The sequence below is a fragment of the Puntigrus tetrazona genome, unplaced genomic scaffold (genome assembly GCF_018831695.1).
Source record: "Puntigrus tetrazona isolate hp1 unplaced genomic scaffold, ASM1883169v1 S000000666, whole genome shotgun sequence".
NCBI lineage: Eukaryota > Metazoa > Chordata > Actinopteri > Cypriniformes > Cyprinidae > Puntigrus > Puntigrus tetrazona.
Window position 1 is genome coordinate 389,071 of NW_025048287.1, and position 27,351 is coordinate 416,421.

The 27,351-nt window shown below is 42.4% G+C and overlaps 1 pseudogene; it reads left to right on the forward strand.

Moving 5' to 3' along the window:
- The window catches only part of LOC122334888, a 79,030-nt pseudogene that overhangs the window by 39,438 nt on the left and 12,241 nt on the right, over positions 1-27,351 (forward strand).

Sequence of the window (27,351 nt, forward strand, 5' to 3'; positions counted from 1 at the left end):
TCATTATCTGATGTGAAACTGTAGTTGACGGCTGCATAGTTACAATTTTATCTCTGATGGTATCAATCTTAGAAGTAAAGAAATTCATGAACTCATTGCAGCTATACTCTTGGGGCATATTAGCACCTGCTGATGCTTTATTTTTGTTAATTTAGTCACTGTACTGAATAAATACCGGGGTTGTGTTTGTTTTCTTCTAAAAGGGATGAAAAATAATCAGATCTTGCTATTTTTAATGCTTTTCTGTATGACAGCATACTCTCCCGCCAGGCAATCTACGAAATACTTCTAATTTGGTTTTTCTCCACCTGCGCTCCATTTTCCGGGCTGCTCTCTTTAGGGTGCGTGTGTTGTCATTATACCATGGAGTCAGATTGTTTTTTTTTTATCTTTTTAAGTGCAAAGGAGCAACTGTATCTAAAGTGCTAGAAAAAGAGAGTGCATAGTTTCTGTTACATCATCAAGTTTTTGCATCGTATTGATGAACTAAGGAATTGAGATAAGTCAGGAAGGTTATTTAGAAAGCTTTCTTTTGTGGTGGAAGTGATGGTTCTACCATACTTGTAATAAGGTGCAGAGTTTACAGGTTTAACTATACAGAGTTCACACAAGACTAGATAGTGATCTGAAATGTCATCACTTTGCTGCAGTACTTCAACCATTTTAACATCTATTCCATGTGACAGTATTAGATCTAGAGTATGATTTTGACAATGAGTAGGTCCAGAGACGTGTTGTCTAACCCCAATGGAGTTTAAAATGTCTAAGAAAGCTGATCCTAATGAGTCTTTTCATTATCAACATGGATATTAAAATCGCCAACAATTAAGACTTTATTCATGCCAGTACTAACTCAGTTAGAAAATCAGCAAATTCTTTGATGAAATCTGTGCTGTGTCCTGGTGGCCTGTATACAGTAGCCAGTACAAACATGACAGAAGATTTATCACTAGCACATGATTCTGTAGATAATGTTATATGCAGCACCAAAACTTCAAATGAGTTATATTTAAAGCCTGCCCTCTGAGAAGTACTAAGAATATTGTTATAAATTGTAGCAACACCTCCCCTCTACCTTTTAAACGTGGCTCATTTTATAGAAATAATTTTGGGGGTAGATTCATTTAGAGTAATATAATCATCTGGTTTATATTACTGGTTTATATTATATTACTGATATATCTGATTTTTCGGGACAGACACAGTTTCTATGTGGGTAATCATACTCGGTCTAACATTTACATTACATGTCATATTGTCAAAGCTGCTGTTGTGTGATTCAAGTTACTTACTAGTCAAATGGAGTGTAGCGCGTGGAGATGTTGTACGAGAGACGCTTTGTTCGCACGGTTGGGATGCAGACCATCCGCACGGAAGAACCTAGGGCGCTTCCAGAAAGAATCCCAATTATCAACAAAGAGCAGCTTCTGTTCTTGGCAATATGAAGACAGCCATTCATTGAAACCAAAAGTCTACTGAACCTTTCTATTCCATGACGGAGCGTGGGAAGCGGTCCGACATGATGATTCATGCGCTCTCTGGCGCGGCGCCGCGGATTCCTCCACCAGGCTCCTCACGCCTCTTCAGAACCTCAGACTGCCGCTGCCGGATGTCGCTTCACCCTCGCGCACGCACCACAGCGCCGGTGAGCTCGGTCACGATCTCCGCACCTGTGCAGAGACATCCTTAACACGAGCGCCTGGAAAACAGTGTGTTCAACCTTATACTTAAATCGGTGGCGCGGACGTGTCGGACGCATGGAGTCACCGATGATGACAGCCTCAGGATCCTTCTCGCAGAGGGTGGCGAAGCGTTCTGGGCGCCGAGATCTCGAAGGCAGGCGGACGGGAGGCTCTGGCTCGGGCTCGGCTCGCGGGTCGTCGCGGCTGCAACCAGGAGGGATCCGGTGCCGGGCATCGGGTGAACGACACCCCCGAGCGTCCGGGACCTGGTTGCAGTGAGCCTGGACAGAGAAGCACACAGAGTCGAGGTGATGGGGAGGTGTTAGTGTCGCACGCGACTAACCTTGGAAGCACGGGCCTCAGAGCGGGAAGTTTCAAGCAAAGCTATCCGCTTCCTGAGCTGGGCCTGCTTCAGCTGGAGAACGCCGATCTGCTTCTCCATAGCCTCCAGCTCCGACACCAGCAAGTGCAGCTCGAGTGAGTCCTCCCCTGCACTCAAAGTAGACAAGCAGTCGACATTATTAAAGACGACAGAGGTTAGGTTGTGGATTTAGTAAACCCTGTGTTGTGATGTGCGCTGTGTTGTGATAGCCGCAGTAGTGGTGCTAACGGGCTACAAGCTAGAAGCAGGTGATCTTGAAAATGGAAAAGAACTGTCAAATATACAACTTTTGGAAGCGATTCGATGTAAAAGATATAGCAAGTATGTTTACTCTTGGTCAGAGAAAGAATAAATCGGTTATAATGTTTATGTATCACGAAGAAAAAATCAAGATTAGTAGTCAAAACTACGGAGCTCAAACACAAAACCACGCTACCGGAAGCGAAGCGGAAGCGAGCGGAAGCCCAATAATAAAAATCCACCATCAATGCAGAAAAATATATTCAGGTTCTAGAACAACATATGCTCCTATCCAGACGCCATCTTTTCAGGGAAGACCCTGCATTTTTCAACAAGATAATGCCAGACCACATTCTGCATCAATCACAGCATCATGGCTGCGTAGGAGAAGGATCCGGTACTGAAATGGCCAGTCTGCAGTCCAGATCTTTCACCTATAGAGAACATTTGGCGATCATAAAGAGGAAGGTGCGACAAAGAAGGCCCAAGACGATTGAACAGTTAGAGGCCTGTATTAGACAAGAATGGGAGAGCATTCCTATTTCTAAACTTGAGAAACTGGTCTCCTCTGTCCCCAGACGTCTGTTGAGTGTTGTAAAAGAAGGGGAGATGTGGTGAAAATGTCCTTGTCCCAACTTTTTTGGGATTTGTTGACACCATGAAATTCTGAATCAACATATTTTTCCCTTAAAATGGTACATTTTCTCAGTTTAAACTTTTGTTCCGTGAGTTATGTTCTATTCTGAATAAAATATTAGAAGTTGGCACCTACACATCATTGCATTCAGTTTTTATTCACGATTTGTATAGTGTCCCAACTTTTTGGAATCCGGTTTGTACTTAATTTTCTGGGAAAATTTCAGGGTGCCAACAATTTTGGCCAAGACTGTAGATCAAGTAAAAGAATCTCTGCCGTAAAATGTTTAACAATATCATAGACATCTCCAGCTTGCATTAAGGCAGAGGCTGATATAGCAGCTTTGTTGGTACGTATAAATTTAATGAAGGAAAAGCATTCTATTAAGGAAAAGAAGCAAAGCATAAGAGAACGGAAAGAGGAATTTGGGTGGCGAATGGAAATTTCTTCAACTATGGCATAATTTTAAAATTGATGTGACTCATCATTTTGATGGAAGGCAATCTCATATTGACAAAAGTAAACAGACCACCCAGACACTTAACACTGATGCAAAAATCACTTATTCCAACTCAACAAATGTTTCTCAAATCGTTTTCCCAAGATAAGCATTTATATAGTACACCAGAGTCATCCAGAGAGATTATAAAAGTTGCAGCATATGAAAGTTGATTTATTTCCCCCAATTCCATTCAAAAAGTGAAACTTGTATATTATATTCATTCATTACACACAGACTGATATATTTAAATGTTTGTTTAATTTTGATGATTATAACTGACAAATAATAAAAATCCCAAATTCAGTGTAATAAGATACACAGCAGACTGCTGGGTCTCAAGGGCTAAATGTCTAATCTTTCATTAGTTGTCAGTTATAATATAATATAAGTCTCACTTTTTGAATGGAATTAGTAAAATAAATCAACTTTTTGATGATATTATAATTATATGACCAGCACCTGTATACTTCATATCTATACAAGAGAAAAGGTGCTGATTCAAAGCAAGTGGGGAAACAATGGGATGGTTACAGAGTGGTCACCTATCTGCTTTCACGTGATATTAATTCACAACTGCATATTGCTTTTGTCATGGGGAAAGACAGGGTAGCTCCTCTGAAGCCAGTATCTATCCTCAAATGGACCTTACTGCTGCAACTTTAGCAAGTCGAATGGATTTGTTGTCAATCATTTCAATCATTTTTATTTATATAGCACTTTTAACAACACAGGTTGCATCAAAGAACTGTACAGTATAAGGAGAACCGAACTGTGTATGTGTCTCCAAGACTCTATCTTCTGGACAAACAGTACTTCTGTACTAAAATATATATGGATTCTATTCTTTATACGTCTCTAACTCAGAATTTCTAATTCTAGTTGTTGACAATTTCATCTGATCTTGAATTGTTTAGTTCTTTGAAGCTCATCCCAGACTTCCTGTTATTCAATTATAATCATTGCACCATCAACTGGCAACAGGAAATTACTTGTTTTACACCAGGGGTGCACACACTTTTTCAACCGGAGAGCTATTTATGACATGACCGAGTCAAAATGATCTACCGCCCACTAAAAATGCAAAACACATTATTTATAAATATATTGAGAATTATTTTTATATAGTATATGCTGGTGTACCTTGCATTACTGCATCAACCTATATTGCACAATACAACTCAATACAACTGTACTTTTTTTTTTTTCACCCAGAACGATGCTTCAGTGGCCGCTCTTACCTTTGAAGTTAGCTGTGTGAAAAATGACTGCTATCCAGACAGCTGGGATTTTAGTTCCTTCACCTTTCTCCTTCTCAGCTCACTTTTCGGAGGGAACTCGGTGTCATAGTTTTTATGAACAGTCCGAAAGTGGCGCTCCACATTCCCTTCAGTAAAGCAAATTGTAGACTGACAGATGAGGCAAACGCATTTCGAAAATGACATTGTGAAAAAGAAGTCCTCCTCCCACTCCGTATGGTTGTGGTAGGTCTTCGGCTTTTTACTTGGTCCAGCTTTTCCACTCATTTTTATCCCCTTTCTTACTCGCTAGCTTGCTGGAGTTTTGCAGCACTTAGCGCAGTTGTATGCGCTTTTTTCAATGCCATGCGATCTACCCACAATGCCTTTGTGATCGACCAGTCGATAGCGATCGACGTAATGGGCACCCTGTTTTACACCTGTTTTAACCTCAACATACAATGTCCAATCTATGCCAAACTTCGCATATATGAAAATAACAGTGGCCTGAAGACATCTAAAGGCCAATATTCAATTATAGTCAAAGCACCACCAGCTGGCTAAATATGTCTTGTTTCACCATAAATGAAACATACCATGTTCAATGTGCACCAAACTTCATAGGTTTGAACAAAGTACTCATCTGAAGACATGTACATGCCAAGGTTAAATTATAGACAGTACCACCATCTGGCAGCAGGAAGTTTGGCAGATACAAATTGTTTTTACATATTATTTCTATATTTGCTACTTTAAATGAAAATTGCGTATGGTTTCCTGTCTCCCTGAAGCCACGGGAGGTGGTGATCCTGGGTGTGTGAGAGCATTATCTACAGTTTACTGATATTTATACATCTGTGTTTATGGTATTGTTCCTTAAATATCTGAAATGTCTGCTAGCAAAGGTTATGCTAGCATAGCATATTTGTTTATAATGATGCTGAGCATGGAACATCTTTAATGCTTTCATTCACATTTCACTGTATCGCATGTGTTTTTATTAATAATTTGAGTGTATTTTACTGTTCATATTGTTTGTTTTTCAAAATAAATAAACTAAATTCATTTCAAGTCTGTATTCCTCATTCACAGCTGTAGTCTTTATGTTAGTTTGGGCATAGGAGAATATAAATTAGGTTCAGCTACTGCAAAATAATATCAACGGATCAGCACGTAACTATTGTATAATCCGTCATATCTGCTCCTAGAACAAATAATCTATAATCATCTTGTATATTTTGATGTATCCATGAAAATTGCCATTTTAATCTATGCATAATCATGTGATAGATAGCAGTTGAAATGAGTGTTTGTTATTGGTGTTTGGTGTTGGTGTTGGATGAAAGGAAAGCTTATGACATTTGCCATGTCATGGTGTAAATGATTGTTTGTTATTTTGTTGTTATATGGGATGTAGGAAACGTTCTATAAAGTATAGGATGTTGCAGAGATGCTATCTCCAAAATGGGACAGAAACTTCCTAATTGATTGGACAGCACCTTCGGGACCCAAAAGCCCAAATCAGCTGTTTAAAACTTCGAAGCAAGCTTTCTAGGAGGAGAAAGGAGAAGGAAAAGAAGAGAGTTCTTCCTCCATCTGAGAGTCTCTTTGGAGCTGTGCCCATTCCATCATTCCAACTCCACAAACTTGCTGTATGAAACCACTGGAAGCTGCCAAGGACTCAGCGTGAGCTGCCGCAATGTGAATCACTGAACTGCTCCAGCGTTCCTTCAGCGAGAACTTCACTGACCCTCTGCAGCTTCAACTCTGAAACCTCCAAAGCTGAGCAGCCCAATGATGAGAAACTTTCACAAACGCCCATTCAAATGCCCAAGGAATCCCAAAGAAGTCATCCAAGATGTGCTGCGACCAATCAGAAAAGCCAGGATTCCCTCAGAGAAGACAAAGTTTCCCTCTCTTAACTGAATGGTACAAAGTGGAAAGATAACGATAAGCTAGAATCTCTGCTTTGATGAATTCTCTTGAGTTGTGATCTTAGAACTAGCAAATACACTTTGGAATTCATTAATCAATTAATTCCCAAACTGTACGCACGGTTGCGTGTGAATGTATGTATGTGCATTCTTAGCTTACTCATTTTAGTAAAAGTATAGTGCAATAAACTTTCTGTTTCATTATTAAGAGTTGTTGTGTGTGTTGTGTATTTTAAAGTCAAACTCACGCCCGGATCTGCAACTACTCAGCTCAGAATTAAGGATTAAGTCAGATAAACAAAGTGGATACTAATTTGTGGTTATTTTGCTGATCACAAAATAAACAGAATTGGTAAGATACCTTTAATTGTGCTAAACGCTGGACGGATTCCACAAATATTAATTAAATTAATTCATATTATTCATATTATTAATCAGATTAAAATCTTACGTTGGCACAAGTTATGTCATGGCGACGTATACACACCATTTACTTTTCCAGTTGCCACAACGTAATGGCAACATCACCATTGCGTCAAACTTCTATTTCTCCCAAGGAATTCTAGGAGAAATATCTCAAATGCTGTTCATACTAAAATGTTACACACACAAAAATATAGTAGATAAACTATATTGCCAAAAGTATTCATTCACCCATCCAAATAATCAGGTGTTCCAATCACTTCCATGGCCACAGGTGTATAAAATCAAGCACCTAGGCATGCAGATTGTTTTACAAACATTTGTGAAAGAATGGGTCACTCTAAGGAGCTCAGTGAATTCTAGTGTGGAACTGTGCTAGGATGCCACCTGTGCAACACATCCAGTCGTGAAATTTCCTTGTTCCTAAATATCCCACAGTCAACTGTCAGCTGTATTATAAGAATGTGGGAAGAGTTTAGGAAAGACAGCAACTCTGATGGAGCAGGGTCAGGGATGCTGAGGCACATAGTGCAAAAAGGTTGCCAACTTTCTGCAGAGTCAATCGCTACAGACCTCCAAACTTCATGTGGAACAGTGCGCAACGTGATTCATGGAATGGATATTCATGGACGAGCAGCTGCATCCATGCCATACATTACCAAGTGCAATGCAAAGGATGAAAGGAACTTTGAATGCTTCAGCATACATTTTGGACAATTCCATGCACCCAACTTTGCAACAACAGTTTAGAGCTGGCCCTTTCCTCTTCCAACATGACTGTGCACCAGTGCACAAAGCAAGATCCATAAAAATGTGGATAAAGCGTGTTGCCACTGGTGTGGATGAACTTGACTGCCTGCACAGAGATCTGACTTCAACCCAGTAGAACACCTTTGGGTTGAATTAGAGCGGAGACTGAGAACCAGGCCTTCTCGTCCAACATCAGTGTGTGACCTCACAAATGTGCTTCTGGAAAATTGGTCAAAAATTCCATTAAACACTTATAGCTGCAAAGGGTGGACCGATGTCATATAACCCTATGGATTAGGAATGGGATGTCACTTAAGTCAAGGCAGGTAAGTGAATACTTTTGGCAATGTAGTGTATATGAAGATCTCATCTGAATCTCCTGAGCTTAGGAAAAACAATCACTGACCAAAATTTAAATAGTCATACTGACTGATTACAAGTTTGAAGACACCTTTAAAACTGCTTACAGGACACATTTTAACTTGTCCCTATGGTCAAATTACTTTTAATCATTTCTAGGGGTGCCATTTTGTCCAGTTCAGTTTCAGAGAGTTTTTATTTACATTTTATATTTATTAATTGTTTAATTGTTTATGCATTTAGACTTTATTTCAACAATTACATATTTTCTTCTTTCCACAGGCAGTATTTTCAAAATCAGGTGACCTAGTAAGTTCACTATTCTCTCAGCTGACATCAACATAATTTGCATAATTTTTCCCTATTAATATAATGAAAACATGACTCACTGAATATGCTGTGTCATTTTGCAGAGCATACCCTACAAGGGCAGTTTACTTAGCGTCATTCCAGGGCAGCAAATTACAATCAAAGGACACATCAGTTTATTTCCTCACAGGTAATTACAAAGTTTATATTTTGTGCAGTATTGTCCTTTTAATTGACACCTTTAATTATGGTGCATCTCAATTAGAATGCCATGAAAAAATTATTTCAGTAATTCAACTCAAATTTGAAACTTATGTAACTTATGTGTATTAAAACTGAATTACATACTGAAGAACGTTAAGTCTTTGGTTTTTCAATTGTAATTATTTAGATTCACATTAAACAAAATCCCACCAATTCACTATCTCAAAAACATTTGAATATGGTGACATGCCAATAAGCTAATCAATTAAAAAACCTACAATGGTTTCTGAGCCTTTTAAATGGTCTCTCAGTTTGGTTTACCAGTCCTGGAATTGAGAACCAATGCACTAGGCTATGCAAAACTACTGATCTAACAATTGTCCAGAAGACAACTGACACCCCTTCACAAATAGGGTAAGCCTCAAACATTCATTGCCAAAGAAACTGACTGTTCACCGAGTGCTGTATCCAAGGATTGTCAAGCAAAATCTATATAAGAACTTGAGTGAAGTTCACAAGGAATTGCCTAAGGCTGGGCTCAAGACACCAAGAACCACCAGGAATTTGGCTACTGTTATCATATTCCTCTTGTTCTCTTGTTCAGCCATTGCTGAACCACAAACAATGTAAGAGGTATAATACCTGGGCTAAAGGAGAAGAAAAACTGGATTGTTGCCCAATGGTCCAAAGTCGTCTTTTCAGATGATAGCAAGTTTTGTATTTCAGTTTGGAAACCAAGGTCTCAGAGTTTGGAGAAAGGGTGGATAAGATCAAATTCCAAGTTGCTTGAAGTCCAGAGTTTAGTTTCTACAGTCTGTAATGATTTGGGGTACAATGTCATCTGCTAGTGTTGGTCCTGCAGACCAGATTTTGAAAGATGCTGATGTTATTTCCAGACGGATTTGGCACCTGCCCACACCACCAAAAGCACCAAGAGTTGGATAAATTACCAAATGAAGTTGTTGTGCTTGACTGGCCAGCAATGAGAAACAAGAGACCAAAAATGCAGACAAGCTGAAGGCCACTTTTCAAAGAAACCAAGGCTTCCATACAACCTAAGCAGTGCCACAAACTGATCAGCTCAATGCCGCATCGAGACGAACTTATCAAGTATTGAGTACATTTACAGTAAATAATCATACTTTCCAGAAGGCCAACAATTTTTTGTATTGGTCTTATGAAGTATTCTAATTTTTGAGATTGTGAATTGGTGGGTTTTGTTAAATGTGAGCCTAAAACATCACAATTAAAACCAAAGAGTAAAACTACTTCAGTCTGTGTTCAATTTATTTAATATACAAGTTTCACAATTTGAGTTGAATTACTGAAATGAATGAAAGTTTTTCATGACAATCTAATTTATTGAGATCGACCTGTATGTTTTTTTTTGTCTCTTTTTAAGTTTCACTGTTAACCTGAGGTGTAGCCAATCAAACAACATTGCCCTGCACCTGAACTCGCACATCAAATCTGGCATGCTTATCAGGAACTCTCTTATTTGCCAGTCATGGGGCTCAGAAGAACGTGAACTGAAATACTTTCCTTTTTCATCTGGAAACTATTTTGAGGTACCTTTTACCTATGTCACTAGATTATTTAGACTTAAGTCATTGCAAGAGCACTGTCTTACATAACCATGGGGAACTGTATTGATAGCATATGATAATACATGAATTTGAGAGTACTCCGTATTGGAGGAACGCTTCAGGAATTACAGCTCTTTAATGCATATGTACCTTCCTTCTTTTTCAAGCAGCCATAAATAATTAGATAGTTAACTCAAAAGAGACAGGCATGGGCTACTGCTTTATCATTTCTACATCAGTTAAGCGTGGTAAACATGTTCTGGTAGTTGATTTTAAGTGTGATGTTTGTATTTGGAAGCTGTTATTGTGAAAATACACTGTGTTCATAAAAACTCTCCATGCAAATGAAACAGACACTTGTTAAGTTTCAAAATTAAAACAAATATATCACAGAGAGAGAAGAGTGGTCAAATGACAGTGAGATTCACTACATATCAAGGATTTTGTGAACGATTTCAACCATTTCACAGTTACTACTGCCTCTGACGAAACGCTGAAGTCTCTGTTCAAAATTGGGGCTAATTGCCACTGCCCAGTTGACACTGCCCAGACACCAGCAGACTGAACTGAAAGGGGGGACATCATCTAGTGTCTTTGAGAGTGTCTAAACGCATAAACGGGTAGGTAGGCAGAAGGTCAGAACCAGAACAGCAATCCAATCAGGCAGACAAAACAGAAGGGCAAATCCAACAATCGATAAACTGGCAGGCAGGCAATGATCATACACAAGGTAGCAATGGGTAGAAAGATAAACACTCGTTAAGGCAGGTAAACTATCAATACTTTGCATTGTCCTGTTGTAGAGCCTGATAATATAAAGGCCTCCATACAGGAAATGATCAGAGAAGAACCTGGAGGCGGGAGCCCAGCTAGTACTCGGGCGAGGGCTCCCTCTGCTGGCTGGATGTTACATTTGGTTTTTTAGATACAAAATATTTTTTTGAAGGTCATTCTTAGTCACCCCCTCCTCAAATGCTCCAAATTCACCCCAAATTGTTTTTATGCTTTGTTTGTGCTTGTTTGTGTCGGTAAAAAGGTTCATTTGCGCTGCTTCGATTTTTAATATATTGGAACTTGACATTACAGAAGACAATGTCATCAGTCCCCCTCCACACTCCAAACTAACAAAAAATAGACTCAGTCATTAGTGCTAGTGCTTTGTTTATGCTAGTTTGTGCAGGTAAAGGTTTAATTTGTGCTGCTGTGGGGTTTTTTTCTGCGCATTTTTCTGCGGATCCTAGTTGGGGATGCACATATTGCTCGTTCAACCATTAATCAACAGTAAGAATTTTAACCGGAATAATACTGACAATTAAACAGTTTAAGAGGATTTTTTACAATTATTTTTGTTTGCTGCATGGTGAAAGAAAACATAATTTTATAGAAGATATTTGCTCACTCACGAGTGGTGCGAGGCTATACAGATATTTCAATGAGAAAGCACCTTTTTTACCTTATGCAGCATGTGCAACACAATGACAAGTTGCAATATTGGATAAATGGATATCAGAGAGTGAATCACTGAGTTAATGTATTCAAATTACAAATACATTGTTAAAATTGAGAAAGTCTGCAATGGACCCTCAATCTATTTATCATCAATGAAAAGCTGTCACTACTATTCTTCAATAGGCAAAATTTCAGCTCAACTCTAGTCAAACACACCTGTCTTTCATTTTCACGCAATCCTGAAAACCTTAATTAGTTGTTTCAGGTATGTTTAATCAGAGTTGGAGCTGAACTATGCAGGACAGTCGATTGCAAGGACTGGGACTGGTCACCCCTGCATTAGAGCATGGTTGATAATTGTCTTTTTATGGTTCATAACTGTCTAATTTAAAAGTGTTAGTTGTAATATTTACAGTTAAACCCTATTTTTAAGTTTTTTCTCTTAGAACAGACATGTCAAACTCAGGCCCGCTGGGCCAATTTTAGCCCGCACTACAATTATATTTGGCCCGCGAGATGATTTCAAATTTGTATTACATCTGGCCCGCCGCCCGTTATACAGCGCACGTACCGCTAAAAGTGCCTACACATTGAACGCGTCATTCATTGTGTATGTGCGACGTCAGCGACAGAGCGCAAGTCCGACTCCCGATTTAAAACATTTATTAATTCATTATTAAAGCATTAATTCGAGCGTCAAAACGCTGTGACGACATCTACGCGCGGCCAATATGAGAGCAGCCGGTGCCGGGGGCGGAGTTCCGATGTGGAGCAGCAAGCTAAGCTTAGCTGCTGCTAAGCGATAGAAGAGGCACTTCCGTCCGCCACACTTTTCGTTCGTGTATTAAAAACTTGAACGGAAGGGAAATGGAGCAGGCTCGATGTGAGGCAATTGTCCGCAATTGCGGCAGCATTTTTCTACGAGTGCCGGAACTGTCTGTTTTGATTGTCGAAAATGCCGCGGCATTGGCGATACTCGCGCCGAAGTGTCTGCATTTTATGTGGCCGTTTTTAGTTTTTTATTATTTAAAATGGATAAATATTATTTTATTTACTGATGGCATGGTCTGTTCAAAGTTGAAAGAGATATTTTTTTAGGTATATAGAAGCCTGATATTTTTTTCAGTTTTAGTTTTTATTATTTTCTTAAACCTGTTTTGGTTTCAGTATTTAAGCAAAAATTCAATTGTAATATATGAGGATGGTTAATACAGTAGTTTACTGTATCTTAAAGATAATAAAACATAAATAAATTAATTTAAAAAAATTGGTCTGGCCCTCAACAATGTTCTTTTTTTAATTTTGGCCCTCTGTGAATTTGAGTTTGACACCCCTGTCTTAGAACAACAGTTTACACCTGTCAGATTCCAAGGTTTACATTGTATTATTTTATGTTCATAACCATATTTTTTATAGTTCTTTACTGTCTAATTTAAATCTTTAAGTTGTAATATTTATGGTTAAAGCCTATTGCATTTTTTATTATTATTTCCTAAAACTTCAGATTTAACCTTTAAGAAGCTATTAAAATAACTATGCTGTGATAAAAATTTATAAATATCTTACATCTGTAAACCTACAGTATATCAAATCATCAATATCCATCAAAATCTAGAAAAGAGAAAGTCATCAATGTGGTCCCAAATATTTTTAATAAAGAATGGCAGGCATGTTAAGACAACATATTTTTGCACTTTTCTGTTTGTAATGAGGAGGCAGAGGCTGATGTAGAATCCATGTGCAGAAGTTTATTAGATGAAAGGGCAACAAACTTAGTTCAGACAGAGGGTCGTTAAAAGTAAGGCAAAGAGGCGGACAGGATAAGGGGAATTCCAAGAGACAGTGATCAAGAAACAATGGGTCTTTACCAGGCAGCAGATCCAAACAGGCAAACAGATCAGAAGAGCAGGTCCTAGAATCGGTGGTCAGGAAAACAGGCAGAGATCATACACTTAACAAAATTGATAGTACACAAAGTATGTGTAAAAGGCTGGGTCATTTACATGATGTTTAGCACAACACTTGTATTAGGTTTTAACATAAAAAATAATAGTCTGTTTACAATTTAGATGCTTTTATTATGAAAGCAGGCAAAGAACCAGTGAAGTAGGCTACGTACGTGTTTTTTGATGCCGAATCGACTGAAATAATACTATGTGGTGATTTACCACTATGCTAAATATAAGCTATTAAACAAGAACTTTTTAAACTTGTTAAACAGTGACTTCAATACATAAAACATTAATCAAATTGTAAGGGTCCCCTTTTCCTGCAGAACGGAATCCAGAGGCCCTGGTCAAAGGTCAATGTGTGTTCGTTCTTTTCTTTGCATCTCGTTAAATATTTATTAATCTTTGGTTTCCAATTGTAGTACTGACCTTATACATAATTTTATTTGACTCCAATCTTTCGTGATTTTAGTTATATTTATTTAAATGTAACTGCTGATCCCTCTAGTTGTGATTAAATTTGGATCATTAATTAACTATAATATTTCCTAGTTTCGACTTATCGTTCGTTAGGAGTCTGGGTTGCTTAGAGACCTTGTTTGGCCAGAACAGACTCACAACACATGTGGGCTAGTCCAGATCTTAGTCAGAGGCTACCCGTAGATCGCTTACCTTAATGCAGCCATCTCCTCAATAGACTCAAAAAGAGTAATTTTTTATGCGTTCCCTAAGTAATAGCATGCTAAGCCAGTTTGGTGGCCAGAAGTCAAGATCTCAAGACGGCTCCATCCATCGATCGTTGATCTGACTCACCCTAGCACGCCAACAATGCGGAAAACCTCAGAAGTCACTAACCTACTAGAAAAGTTATTTCAGACAATATTATAAGTTAACCAAGATTAACATTTATTTTGCCAGGTAAAAGGGTGTTTACTCTCTTTTTAGTCCTTTTGTTCCTTTGGATATCCCTTCTCAGATCAGTCTTATTGCATTTACAGGTTTTGATTCACCTCCTTACAAAATACTATAAAACACATATCTGTTAGCCGTTTTCAGATAGAATGTTGTCGGCAAGTTTACCACTTGTTAATTACGTCAAGTTCTCAAACAGTTTTTGTGTATGCCAACAAATTCTTACAAACAGAAACACAGTTATAAACGACCGGAAAATATGTTAAAACCCATCATTACTAGTCATTACTAGCATTACTAGTCTTTGTTGGTAACAATCATTTAATTCACGACTTGTGTGAATGTATACTCAACTATATATTGTTGAAATAAAACAGTATATACAATATTTCTGTGATATGTTCTTTCATGTTTTTATACAAAAAATTATGTTTTTCTTAGTTTTCTTTGTTATTTTGGTTAATTGATTACATGGATAGAAATAATAACAATTTATAAGAAACATTGTTGTATCTTATACCTGATACAATATAATAATATGCAAATGTCTCAAACAAAGACAAAGCAATATTTTGGTAAATCATCAAAATTCACAAAACTAAAAATTTATGCCAATTCATAAACTAGGGTTTTCTCAGGTAAACCATACACTCTGAATACGTGGTGAAACATAGCTTGAGTGGTTTCCATGGCAGTGGAGAGTCCTTTTAATGGTACAAGATGGCACGCTTTGGAGAAGATTTATGATGACTAGGATGGTGGTGAAGTCTGTGTCTGGGTGGTAGGTCTGTGATGAAATCAATGGACAAGTGGGACCAAGGGAATGGGCAGAGGTGTGATGAGGCCTGAGGTAAATCCTTGGGGTTTTCGATTGAGCGCAGGTTTGACGGGCTTTGACATATTGAGCTATGTCACTATAGAGAATGTGTCTGTTCCCCAAATTAGAATATGCAGAGAACGTCCAAACCTAATTAAAAGCAATAATTTAATTAATGTCCAACAAATTAAAACTACTTATAATTCAAATAAGCAAACGATAAAACTTGGCTTGCTGAATATTAGATCACTTTCCACAAAAGCACTTTATATATATTATTTGATCAAAGGTCAGAACCTAGATTTACTTTGTTTGACAGAAACCTGGCTAAAACCAGATGAATATATTACTCTAAATGAATCTACCCCCCAAAATTATTGCTATAAAAATGAGCCACGTTTAAAAGGTAAAGGGAGAGGTGTTGCTACAATTTATAACAATATTCTTAGTACTTCTCAAATGGCAGGCTTTAAGTATAACTCATTTGACGTTTTGGTGCAGCATTATCTACAGAATCATGTGCTAGTGATAAATCCTCTGTCATGTTTGTACTGGCTACTGTATATAGGCCACCAGGGCACAGCACAGATTTCATTAAAGAATTTGCTGATTTTCTAACTGAGTTAGTACTGGCTGCAGATAAAGTCTTAATTGTTGGCGATTTTAATATCCAAGTTGATAATGAAAAAGAAACATTAGGATCAGCTTTGTTAGACATTCTGAACTCTGTTGGGGTTAGACAACACGTCTCTGGACCTACTCATTGTCGGAAATCATACTCTAGATCTAATACTGTGACATGGAATGGATGTTAAAGTGGTTGAAGTTCTGCAGCAAAGTGATGACATTTCAGATCACTATCTAGTCTTGTGTGAACTCTGTATAGTTAAACCTGTAAACTCTGCACCTAATTACAAGTATGGTAGAACCATCACTTTCACCACAAAAGAAAGCTTTCTATGTAATCTTCCTGACTTATCTCAATTCCTTAGCACATCCAATACGACACAAAAACTTGATTATATAACAGAAACTATGCACTCTCTTTTTCTAGCACTTTAGATACAGTTGATCCTTTGCACTTAAAAAGATGAAAGAAAACAATCTGACTCCATGGTATAATGACAACACACGCACCTAAAGAGAGCAGACCGGAAAATGAAGCGCAGGTGGAGAAAAACTAAATTAGAAGTATTTCGCACTGCCTGCGGGAGAGTATCCTGTCATACAGAAAAGCATTAAAAATAGCAAGATCTGATTATTTTTCATCTCTTTTAGAAGAAAACAAACACAACCCCTGGTATTTATTCAGTACAGTAACTAAATTAATGAAAATAAAACGTCAACAGGTGCTAATATTCCCCAAGAGTATAGCAGTAATGACTTCATGAATTTCTTTACTTCTAATATTGATACTATCAGAGATAAAATTGTAACTATGCAGCCGTCAACAGTTTCACATCAGATAGTGAGCTTTAGATCTCCTAAGGGAAAATTACACTCTTTCTCTATTATAGGAGAAAAGACTTGTACAAACTTGTTAAATAATCTAAACCAGCAACATGTATGTTAGACCCTATTCCATCTAAACTATTAAAGATTTGCTTCCAGAAGTCATAGATCTTATTTTGAACATTATTAATTCAACATTGTCATTAGGATATGTTCCCAAAACTCTTATTAAGAAACCACATCTTGATCCCAAAGACTTAGTAAATTACAGACCAATCTCTAATCTCCCTTTTCTGTCAAAGATACTAGAAAAGGTAGTATCCTCACAACTGTATTCCTTTTTAGAAAATAATGGTGTCTGCGAGGATTTCCAATCAGGATTTAGACCGTACCATAGTACTGAGACTGCTCTCATTAGAGTTACTAATGACCTGCTTCTATCATCTGATCGTGGTTCCCTTTCAGTCGGTCACTCCGAGTCACGTCGGATGACCGACGATTTGGGATCTCGCTTCAAGAGACCAATCTACTTCGAGTGTATCTAAACGAGCCAATTGAAGATTGGCATGCGCTAATCGCATCCAGCTGCCGCTGATCACAGCGCGGGTATAAATAAGCAGCGGGTGCAGCGCATATTCAGCTTTTCGCCGGGCCGAGCGTGACTGTTCTGCTCCAAAGACGATCTATGAGTGTTGGAGTACAGCGTTCAGCGGAGGTCGCTTTCTCTGCGCCGAGTGGATTGCCACAATCAGGCTGCACTACCCCCTGTTTGTGGGCAAACGGCTATAACCTGTTGCCTCAGCACTAAAAGAGCATTCGAGGGTGCGTCTTTTTAAAGACGACGTTACGTCTGGCAAACTCGATGCGTCTTGGAAGATAGCGTGGGTCTTGCTTCAGACGACGACACACCATGTGTTTCTGGATGCGGTTGTTACCTGGTGTTAGGTGATGGTCACAATTGTTGCCTTGTGTGCCTGGGCTTAGCATGCTGAGGTGGCGGTTGTGGATGAATCATTTCTTGCGGGAGTGCTGGGCGAGTGATGGGCGGGCTCTGTCACCTTGAAAAAAGGGGGCGGAGATTGTGTTTGCTCGACTTGGTTCTCATCCTGGCTGCAAACAGGTGGGCTCCATTTCGGGTTGTGACACAAAGCTTAAACTCTGCAACCAGTGAAGCTGCAAAAGGGGCAGTCTGGACCCTCACGTGGGGTATCAGCTGTACCCTCTTGGGCTCCCCCTGATGATCAGAAGTCAATCGCTGCATCGGAAGGTGAGCCAGACATTTCTGGAAGTGAAGATCCGGTTTGCTCTGCGTCTACCAGGCGTTGAATGTACTGGATACAGATATAGAAACGGTGATGCCCAACCCCCCCAGTGGAGCGGTCAGTTGGGATGCAGCTGTGTCCCAATGCCGTTTCCGCTTAGTGCGGTGATCCTGTGCTCCCCTCCCGTGCCTGCAGGTACTCGTCGGCTCTGAACGGCAGTGCCTTGTGCGGCCTTTGGACAAGCTGCGTCTGCAGTACACGCTTTGGCGTTGTTGCTGGTTCATCAGGCCAAGGCACTGAAGGATCTGCACAGGGGTAGTCATGACCCGGAAGTTCTGAAAGAACTCTGTATTGTGATGGACTCGCGCTACTGGCGCGAAGGTCAACGCGGTCTCTGGGTTGTGCGATGGCCACTATCGTGGTCCAGAAACGCCATCTGTGGCTGTGTCTGGTCGACATGCGCGAGGTAGACAAGACACGTTCCTTGAATGCCCCCATGTCCCAGACCGGCCTCTTCGGCGACGCAGTGGAGAACTTTGCCCAGAAGTTCTCCGCTGCCCAGGAGCAGACTGAGGTGACTAGGAAAAAAATAAGAAACATCCTGCCTCGGCGTGCAGCTGCTGCCTCCACCCAGCCGCCGACGGCCTGCCTCAGCCAGCTCGTCGCCGAGGGTGCCCCTGCTGTTGCCCTCGCTCGTGCAGCCAACGCAGCAGCCCCCATCTAGGCAGCACCGTGGAGCTGGCAGCAGGGCAGCCACCCAGCCTGTCCAGGCTCCTGCCAAACCTGGAGGAAAGCGCAGGTGCAAGAGGCCCTCAGATCCGGGGATGGAGGGAGCTGCTCCGCCAGTCAGAGAATCTTGCCGCTACCTAAAACCTCGACAAGGGCAGTTTCCTCTGTCTCTGGGTCCCCAGGGAGAGCGAGGAGTTGAGCGGGCCAGTTCCGCACCACACTCGCGCTCTCTTCTTGGGCTAATATGCAGCAGTGGGAAGACTGGGAGGACGAACCAACGGCCTACCCGCCTCACTTCTGCGGGGATGCAGGTAAGAGTTGCACACACTCAGACCGCGCCGGACCGGCCACGAGACGCCCGAGCCGGGTCCCTGCACTCCCCCTCACTGCCCCATCGCCTGCACATTGGTGGTTCGGCTCGAGCTGCTAGTTCGGTCTCTGGATGCTTGGTTGAATCTTCCTGGCTATCCCGGTGGCTCCTGCGAACCCTTCGACTTGGCTATATGATTCAGTTCGCCCGGCGTCCCCCAAGTTCAGTGTGATCCGCTATATGTCAGTGAACAATACGGGTGCCCCTGTCTTGCGTGCGGAGATTGCTGTCCTTCTAGTGAAGGCACGACAAAGCCGGTTCCTCCAGCTGATGTGAGGTCAGGGCTTACAGCCCATACTACATAGTGCCCAAGAAAGCCGGTGGGTTACGACCGATCTTGGATCTGCAAGTCCTGAATCGAGCAATCCCGTTCAGGATGTTGACACAGAAACGCCTATTCAGTGTGTCCGTCCCAGGATTGGTTGCAGCGATCGACCTGAAGGACACGTGACTTTCATGTGTCGATTCCTCCACGCCACAGGCCATTCCTGAGGTTCGCGTTCAAGGTCGAGCATATCAGTACAAGTCCTACCCTTCGGGCTCTCACTGTCGCCACATGTCTTCATGCAAGTCGCGGAGGCTGCCCTTGCTCCACTGAGAGAGTAAGGCGTTCGCATTCTCAACCAACTGGATGACTGGCTCATTCTAGCTCAGTCACTGGCTCAGTTGTGCGAACACAGGATCTGGTGCTACAGCACCTCAGCCAGTTGGGGTTTCGGGTCAACCAGGTGAAGAGCAAACTCTGACCAACGCAGAGGATCTCTTTTCTTGGGATGGAGCTGGATTCGATCGATCAGATGGCACGCCTCACAGAGGAGCATGCCAATTCAGTGTTGAACTGCTTGAATATGTTCAAGAGCAGGACGTCCGTCCCACTGAAATATTTTCAGAGGCTCCTGGGGCATATGGCGGCGCAGTGACGCCGCTGGGACTACTCCATATGAGACCGCTTCAACATTGACTACAATGCCCGAGGTGGGTGTGGCAAAGTGGTTCAAATAACACCGGCCTGCCGCCAAACCTTCACCCCGTGGTCAGACCTCTCGTTCCTTCGGGCCGGAGTGCCCCTGAAGCAGGTCTCCAGGTATGCTGTGGTTTCACGGATGCCTCCACCACCGGATGAGGGGCCACGCACAACGGGCATTCAGTGTCAGGGGTTTGGACGGGCCTCAACTGCAATGGCACATCAACTGCCTAAAGTTGCTGGCAGTACATCTCGCCCTAGGCAGTCTCAAGAACTGCCTTCGAGGCCAGCATGTACTAGTCCGCATGGACAACATACTGACTGTTGCGTACATCAACCAACAAGGTGGTCTATGCTCCGTTGTATGTAGCAACTAGCAGCCCACCACCTCCTCCTCCTATGGAGTCGGAAGTTCTGAGGTCGCTTCATGCCATTCACATTCCAGGACTGTCCCCAGGCAGTTCAGCTTATTTGGGAACATTTCCGAGCTGCTCAGGTAGACCTGTTTGCCTCTCCAGAGACTTCCCATTGCCCACTGGCACACAGCTGGCTGCGGGGCCTTTGCAAGTATGTATTTCCCCAGTGAGCCTTCTTGCACAGACACTGTGCAAAGAGCAGGTCTTGCTAGTAGCACCCTACTGGTGAAGACTTGGTTCCCAGAACTTGTGCTCCTTGCACAGCCCCCTCCTTGGCCGATCCCTCTGAGGAAGGATCTTCTGACTCAGAGATGGGGCACCCTTGGCACCAGCGTCCAGACCTCTGGAAATCCCATGTCTGGTCCCTGGATGGGATCATGAAGGCTCTAGGTGACCTACCTCAAGGGGGTAGTTGACACCATTTCTTCGGCCAGAGCGCCATCCACGAGACAGGCCTATGCCTTGAAGTAGAGCCTATTCGTTGCCCTATCAGTCGTGCTTATCTTCTTGCAGCAAGGGTTGGAGCGAAGGCTGTCTCCCTCCACCCTTAAAGTCTACGTGGCTGCAATCGCTGCAAATCATGACCCCATAGATGGGAGGTCTGTGGGTAAGCATGGCCTGATTATCAGGTTCCTGAGGGAAGCCAGGAGGTACCCTCTTGGGACCTGTCTGTAGTGCTGACAGCACTGCAGTAGGCTTCGTTTGAACCTTTGCCAGCAGTTGGGCTAAAGTTCTTTTATCTATGAAGACGTTGCTCCTGCTCGCATTGGCCTCCATCAAGAGGGTAGGGGACCTTGCAGGCTTTTTCGGTCGACGATTCGTGCCTACAGTTTGGGCTCGCAGATTCCCAGGTAACACTGAGGCCACGGCCCGGCTACGTGCCCAAGGTTCCCACTACCCTCTTCAGAGACCAGGTGGTGAACCTTCAAGCGCTGCCCCTGGAAGAGGCAGACCCAGACCTGACGATGCTTGTCCCGCACGAGCACTAAGATGCTATGTTGACCGGACACAAAGCTTCAGGACACAGTCCAGCTCTCATTTGTCACAGAGGCCGGCAGAAGGGGAGTGTCGTCTCCAAGCAGAGGATGGCTCACTGGATAGTGGACGCCATTACCCTGGCCTACCAAGCACAGGGTATGCCCTGCCCCCTCAGGTTGCGGGCACACTTAGCAAGTGTTGCATCGTCCTGGGCGGTGGCTCGTGGCACCTCGCTGACAGATTTGTAGAGCTGCGGGCTGGGCAACCCCCAACACGATCGCTAGATTCTATAGCCTACGTGTGGAACCGGTATTCTCCTGTATTCTCACCTCAAATGGGTAGAAGCACTGAGAGGCCCGGTTTGGGGTCGGCTTGTTAACCGCTCCAGAGCGTCCATACAGTAGACCCTGTCGAGCTCCTCCATTCCTCGGCAGCCAGATGTTGTGGAGCATCTGGCTGCCAGGCCCACTCGATGAATCCGTGAGAACCGGTGAGGGCTGGGAGCCATGTAAAGTACCCCAAGAGGACTTTATGTGTGTATTTCCACGACATAGCCTTAGAGCCCCGTGTTTCCCTGGCAGACCTTCTGCCCATCTAAGAGGTTCAATCACCTCCAATTTTCCATATGCAAACTGAAATACTGTCCATATGCGTATTCGTTCCGAGACCTCCCCACGGGAAGGCTGGACTTCGCATGTCCCTATTCACTAGAAGCGTGGGACGTTTCCCAGTGTTCCAGTCTTACGAATGGGTAGTGTTTACAAAAGTAGCTGGCTTCTTGTGGTCGAGCCCGGCCTATGCCGATAGACTGAGGGCCCACAGGACACTGGAAGAGGCAGCGTCCATGGCGTTTTGGTAGGGATCCCAATTCGCCGGTCATCCGGCGTGACTCGGAGTGACCGACTGAAAGGGAATGTCACGATTCGTATGTAACCCTCGTTCCCTTAAGAAGGGAATGGAGGCGCCACGTCACGCCGCCACGGTGCTGCACCTCTGCTGAAGGGGCCGGGTCACTAGCTCGGCTCCTCAGCGAAAACCTGAATATGCGCTGCACCCGCTGCTTATTTATACCCGCGCTGTGATCAGCGGCAGCTGGATGTGATTAGCGCATGCCAATCTTCAATTGGCTCGTTTAGATACACTCGAATTAGATTGGTCTCTCGAAGCGAGATCCCAATTCGTCAGTCATCCGACGTGACGTCTCCGTTCCCTTCTTCAGGGAACGAGGGTTACATACGTAACCGAGACGTTTTATCTCGTTATTAGTGCTATTAGATCTTAGCGCAGCATTCGATACTATCGATCACAACATTCTCTTGGATAGACTAGAAAACTTTGTTGGCATTAGAGGAAGTGCATTAGCATGGTTTAAATCATATCTATCTGACCGCTATCAGTTTGTAGCACTAAATGAGGAGGTATCATATCGCTCAAAAGTGAAATACGGAGTTCCTCAAGGCTCAGTGCTAGGACCGTTACTTTTCAATCTATACATGTTACCTCTGGGAGATATTATCAGGAGTCATTGTGTTAGCTTTCACTGCTATGCTGATGATACTCAGCTCTATATTTCAGCGCAGCCTGGTGATACACACCAAACTGAAAATCTAACAGAATGCATAGTCGATATAAAAAACTGGATGATGAGTAACTTCTTAATGCTAAATTCTGAAAAAAACGGAGGTGCTAATAATTGGACCTAAAAACCCCACATATAATAATCTAGAACACAGTCTAACACTTGATGGCTGCTCTGTTAATTCTTCATCATCAGTTAGGAACCTAGCTGTGCTGCTTGACAGCAATCTTTCCTTCGAAAACCATGTTTCTAGCATCTGTAAAACTGCGTTGTTCCATCTTAAAAATATATCTAAATTACGACCTATGCTTTCAACCTCTAATGCAGAAATATTAATTCATGCATTTTTGACTTTGAGGTTAGATTATTGTAATGCTTTATTGGGTGGTTGTTCTGCACGCTTGATAAAAAAAACTTCAGCTAGTCCAAAACGCAGCAGCCAGAGTCCTTACTAGAACTAGGAAGTATGATCATATTATCCCGGTTCTGTCAACACTGCACTGGCTCCTATCAAACATCGGATAGATTTTAAAATCTTATTAATTACCTATAAAGCCCTGAATGGTTTAGCTCCTCAATACTTGAGCAAGCTCTTATCACATTATAGTCCTGCACGCCCACTGCGTTCTCAAAACTCTCGCCATTTGATAATAGACAATATATCAAAATATCAAATATATCGAATAATATCAAAATCAACTGCGGCGGCAGATCATTTTCCTATCTAGCACCTAAATTCTGGAACAATCTCTCTAACTCTGTTCGGGAAGCAGACACACTCTGCCAGTTTAAATCTAGATTAAAGACACATCTTTTAACTTGGCCTACACATAACACACCAATACACTTTTTATTATTCAAATCCGTTAAAGGATTTTTAGGCTGCATTACTTAGATTTGCTGGAACCGGGAACACTACTCCTAAAATACGATGTACATCGCAAAAAGAATGGCATCTGCGCTAATATTCTGTCTCTTTCTCAATCTGTTTTCACAGCACCTAGAGATTATGTTCATCAGAGACCAGAATACCTAGATGTGCTCTTTGGACAGATCACCAGATCCTGATGCACACACATACACACTTAGTTTCTTTTACACTATCTGACACAGCTGCGTTTAAAATTGAACTGGAAGTTAAGTGCTGGGCGTCCGGTCAGAGGAGAACTGGCCTCAACTGAGTCTGGTTTCTCCCAATGTTTTTTTTTCTCCATTCTGTATGGATGGGGTTTTGTTTCTTGCCGCTGTCGCCTCTGGCTTGCTTTGTTGGGGACACTTAACTTCTAGTGATTATCGTCGAATTGATTACAGAGACCGTCTGCATTTAATAACAAATTGTTCACTCTTGTCATTATACATCCCTGTCATTGTATTCAGTGCTTTGATGCAACCTGTGTTGTTAAAAAGTGCTATATAAATAAAAATGATTGATTGATTGATGTCCTTTCAGGCCACCAGAATGCGTTTTTGTACAAGACGCATGGTTCGTGATATACCTGGATGTCCGGCATTTAAGGAGAAATGATCCGTTGCCCAAGAGTAGAGGGTACATATTATTTATTCAGGGGACATTGAGCAGGTGATGAGCATTCTTGCTGTTCAGCTTTCTGTAGCTCCTCCATTATGTCCCATGAAACTGTAGTGATGATTACAGATGGTGGAAGAATAGGGTCTGGGTGGTGGTTGTTAACGGGAAGATCGTACCGTCTAGAGCAGGGTCACCAACCTTTTTGAAACCGAGGGTACTTCCTGGGTGCTGATAAAGGCAAAGGGCTACCAGTTTGATACATACTTCTGAAATAGCCAATTTGCTCAATTTAGCTTAAATTATATTTTATTATTAATAATTAATGGCATTTAGCTATGTAGCTATATAAGACACTGATCATGTTAATGATTTCTCATAAAAATATCAACAATGTAAAAACATAGGAAATAAATTAATATCAATATGCAACACTTTATTCCTATATTTTCAAGTTCCAGTGTTTTTCAAATCGAACATTTTCAAATGATCACTTTTACAACAGTCCTTGGAAATCACAATGTAGAGAAGAATTTTTAAACATTTTTAACAAACACCCTGCACAAGCCTAAGAAAAAAAATGCACTTAACAGTTTTGCTATCAAATGTAACATTTTACAAACACGTTTAACAAATCATGAATGACATATTTTGAACTGGACACCAAATCTGTTTGTTTGTCAGTTAGTGGGAAGCCTGACATTGCATGCTCTCCAACAGTTTGTTGAACTCTGGTGTGTAATTTGACACTGCAACTCTGAGTAAGTCTTGCAGATGTGCATCAGTGAGACGTGTTTGTTCTTGATGAATTTCATGTCAGAAAGACATGATTCACAAAGATAGGTTGAACCAAAGAGGCTTGCAACCTGCAAAGCTGCTGTGCATACACCACTGTACTTTTCTGTGTGAACAAGGCCCCAAAAGTTTGGTGCACCCTTATAGGCTTTGAGGTGGAGGTCATTTTGCAGTGTTACAATTTCAAGCTCCATCTGTCCAGCATCAAGTCTGAATGTTGCACTTAACTGTTCAGCAATGCTTGATATGTCCATGTTCATGAAAGGATTACAAATGAATGACACGCATGGCTCAAGCTGACCCAGGTCACAAAACCTGTTCTCAAACTCTTTCCAAGTCCAAGTCTTTCTATGGCCTGAGAGTACTTTTCTGCAACTTTGTCAAAGGCCTCAGATGCAAAAGTATTGTCTTTCAGCACCATCTGCAAAGTGCAGCAAATTTTTCTCTTTAAATGCAGAGAAAATGCTCATCTTGGCTTTAAATGCATTTAAAGTACTTATCAGCAACCATCTTACCTTTGGCTTGCAACTCACAGTTCAGACTTTTCAGTTTCTCAGTAATGTCCGTTAAAAATGCAAGGTCAAGTATCCAGTCAGTGTCCTCCAGCACCGAGGTGTCTTCCTCTGGACTGCATGAACTCTTTAATTTCACCCAAATGTGACAAAAAACGAAGCAGAATTCGTCCCCTGCTGAGCCATCGGATTTCTGTGTGTAGTAGCAGGTCACCATATTCAGCTGACAGCTCCTCCAATAGTACCTTGAATGTTCTGTGCTGTTTAGCTTTGGAACGGATGCTGTTTATGATCTTTACAACGGGAGTCATCACGTGATCAAAGCCAATCACTTTTGCACATAAGGACTGCTAAAGGATGATGCAGTGGTAATGTAGAAAGTTTGGGAACTCTGTGTCACCTTTACAGTGAGCAATGAATCCTGCATGTCGGCCAATCATAGCAAGAGCCCCATCCGTAATCACTGATGCCAGCTTCTCCAGCGGCACCTTTTTCTCCACAAAAAACATTAAGGGCAGTAGTGTCATAAGTTCCCCTCCGAGGATCGCCACCTTAACGTGGTGGAGGGGTTTGAGTGCCTGAATGACCCTAGGAGCTAGGTTGTCCGGGGCTATATGCCCCTGGTAGGGTCTCCCATGGCAAACAGGTCCTAGGTGACAAGCCAGACAAAGAGCGGTCCATGACACCCTTATGGAAAAGACCTGGAATGGAGTCGCGACGTCGCTCCGGTATGGCGCAGCCGGGCCCCGCCATGGAGCCAGGCCTGGGGCCGGGGCCGGCATGCAGCGCCTGGTGGCGGGTCTTGCCCCACGGGACCCGCCGGGCTCAGCCCGAACAGCGGCGTGGGGCCATCCCCGTGGGCCCACCACCTGCAGGAGGGACCGTAGGGGCCGGTGCCTTGTGGTTTGGGTAGCAGTCGAAGGCGGGGACCTCGACAACCCAACCCCTGGACTCAGAATCTAGTTTTAGGGACATGGAACGTCACTCTCTGGGGGAAGGAGCCTGAGTTGTTGCGTGAGGTTGAGAGATACCGGCTAGAGATAGTCGGGCTCACCTCCACGCACTGCTTGGACTCTGGAACCCATCTTCTCGAAAGGGGCTGGACTCTTCACTACTCTGGTGTTGCCCGCAGTGAGAGGCGGCAGGCTGGTGTGGGCTTGCTCATAGCTCCCCAGCTTAGCCGCCATGTGTTGGAGTTTAACCCGGTGGACAAGAGGGTCGCCTCCCTGCGACTTGGGTTGGGGGAGGACTCTCACTGTCATTTGTGCCTCACGGGCGAATGGCAGTGTAGAGTACCCGGCCTTCTTGGAGTCCTTGGGAGGGGTGCTGGAAAGTGCTCCAACCGGGACTCTATCGTCCTGCTGGGGACTTCAACGCTCACGCTGGTGATGCTAGTGA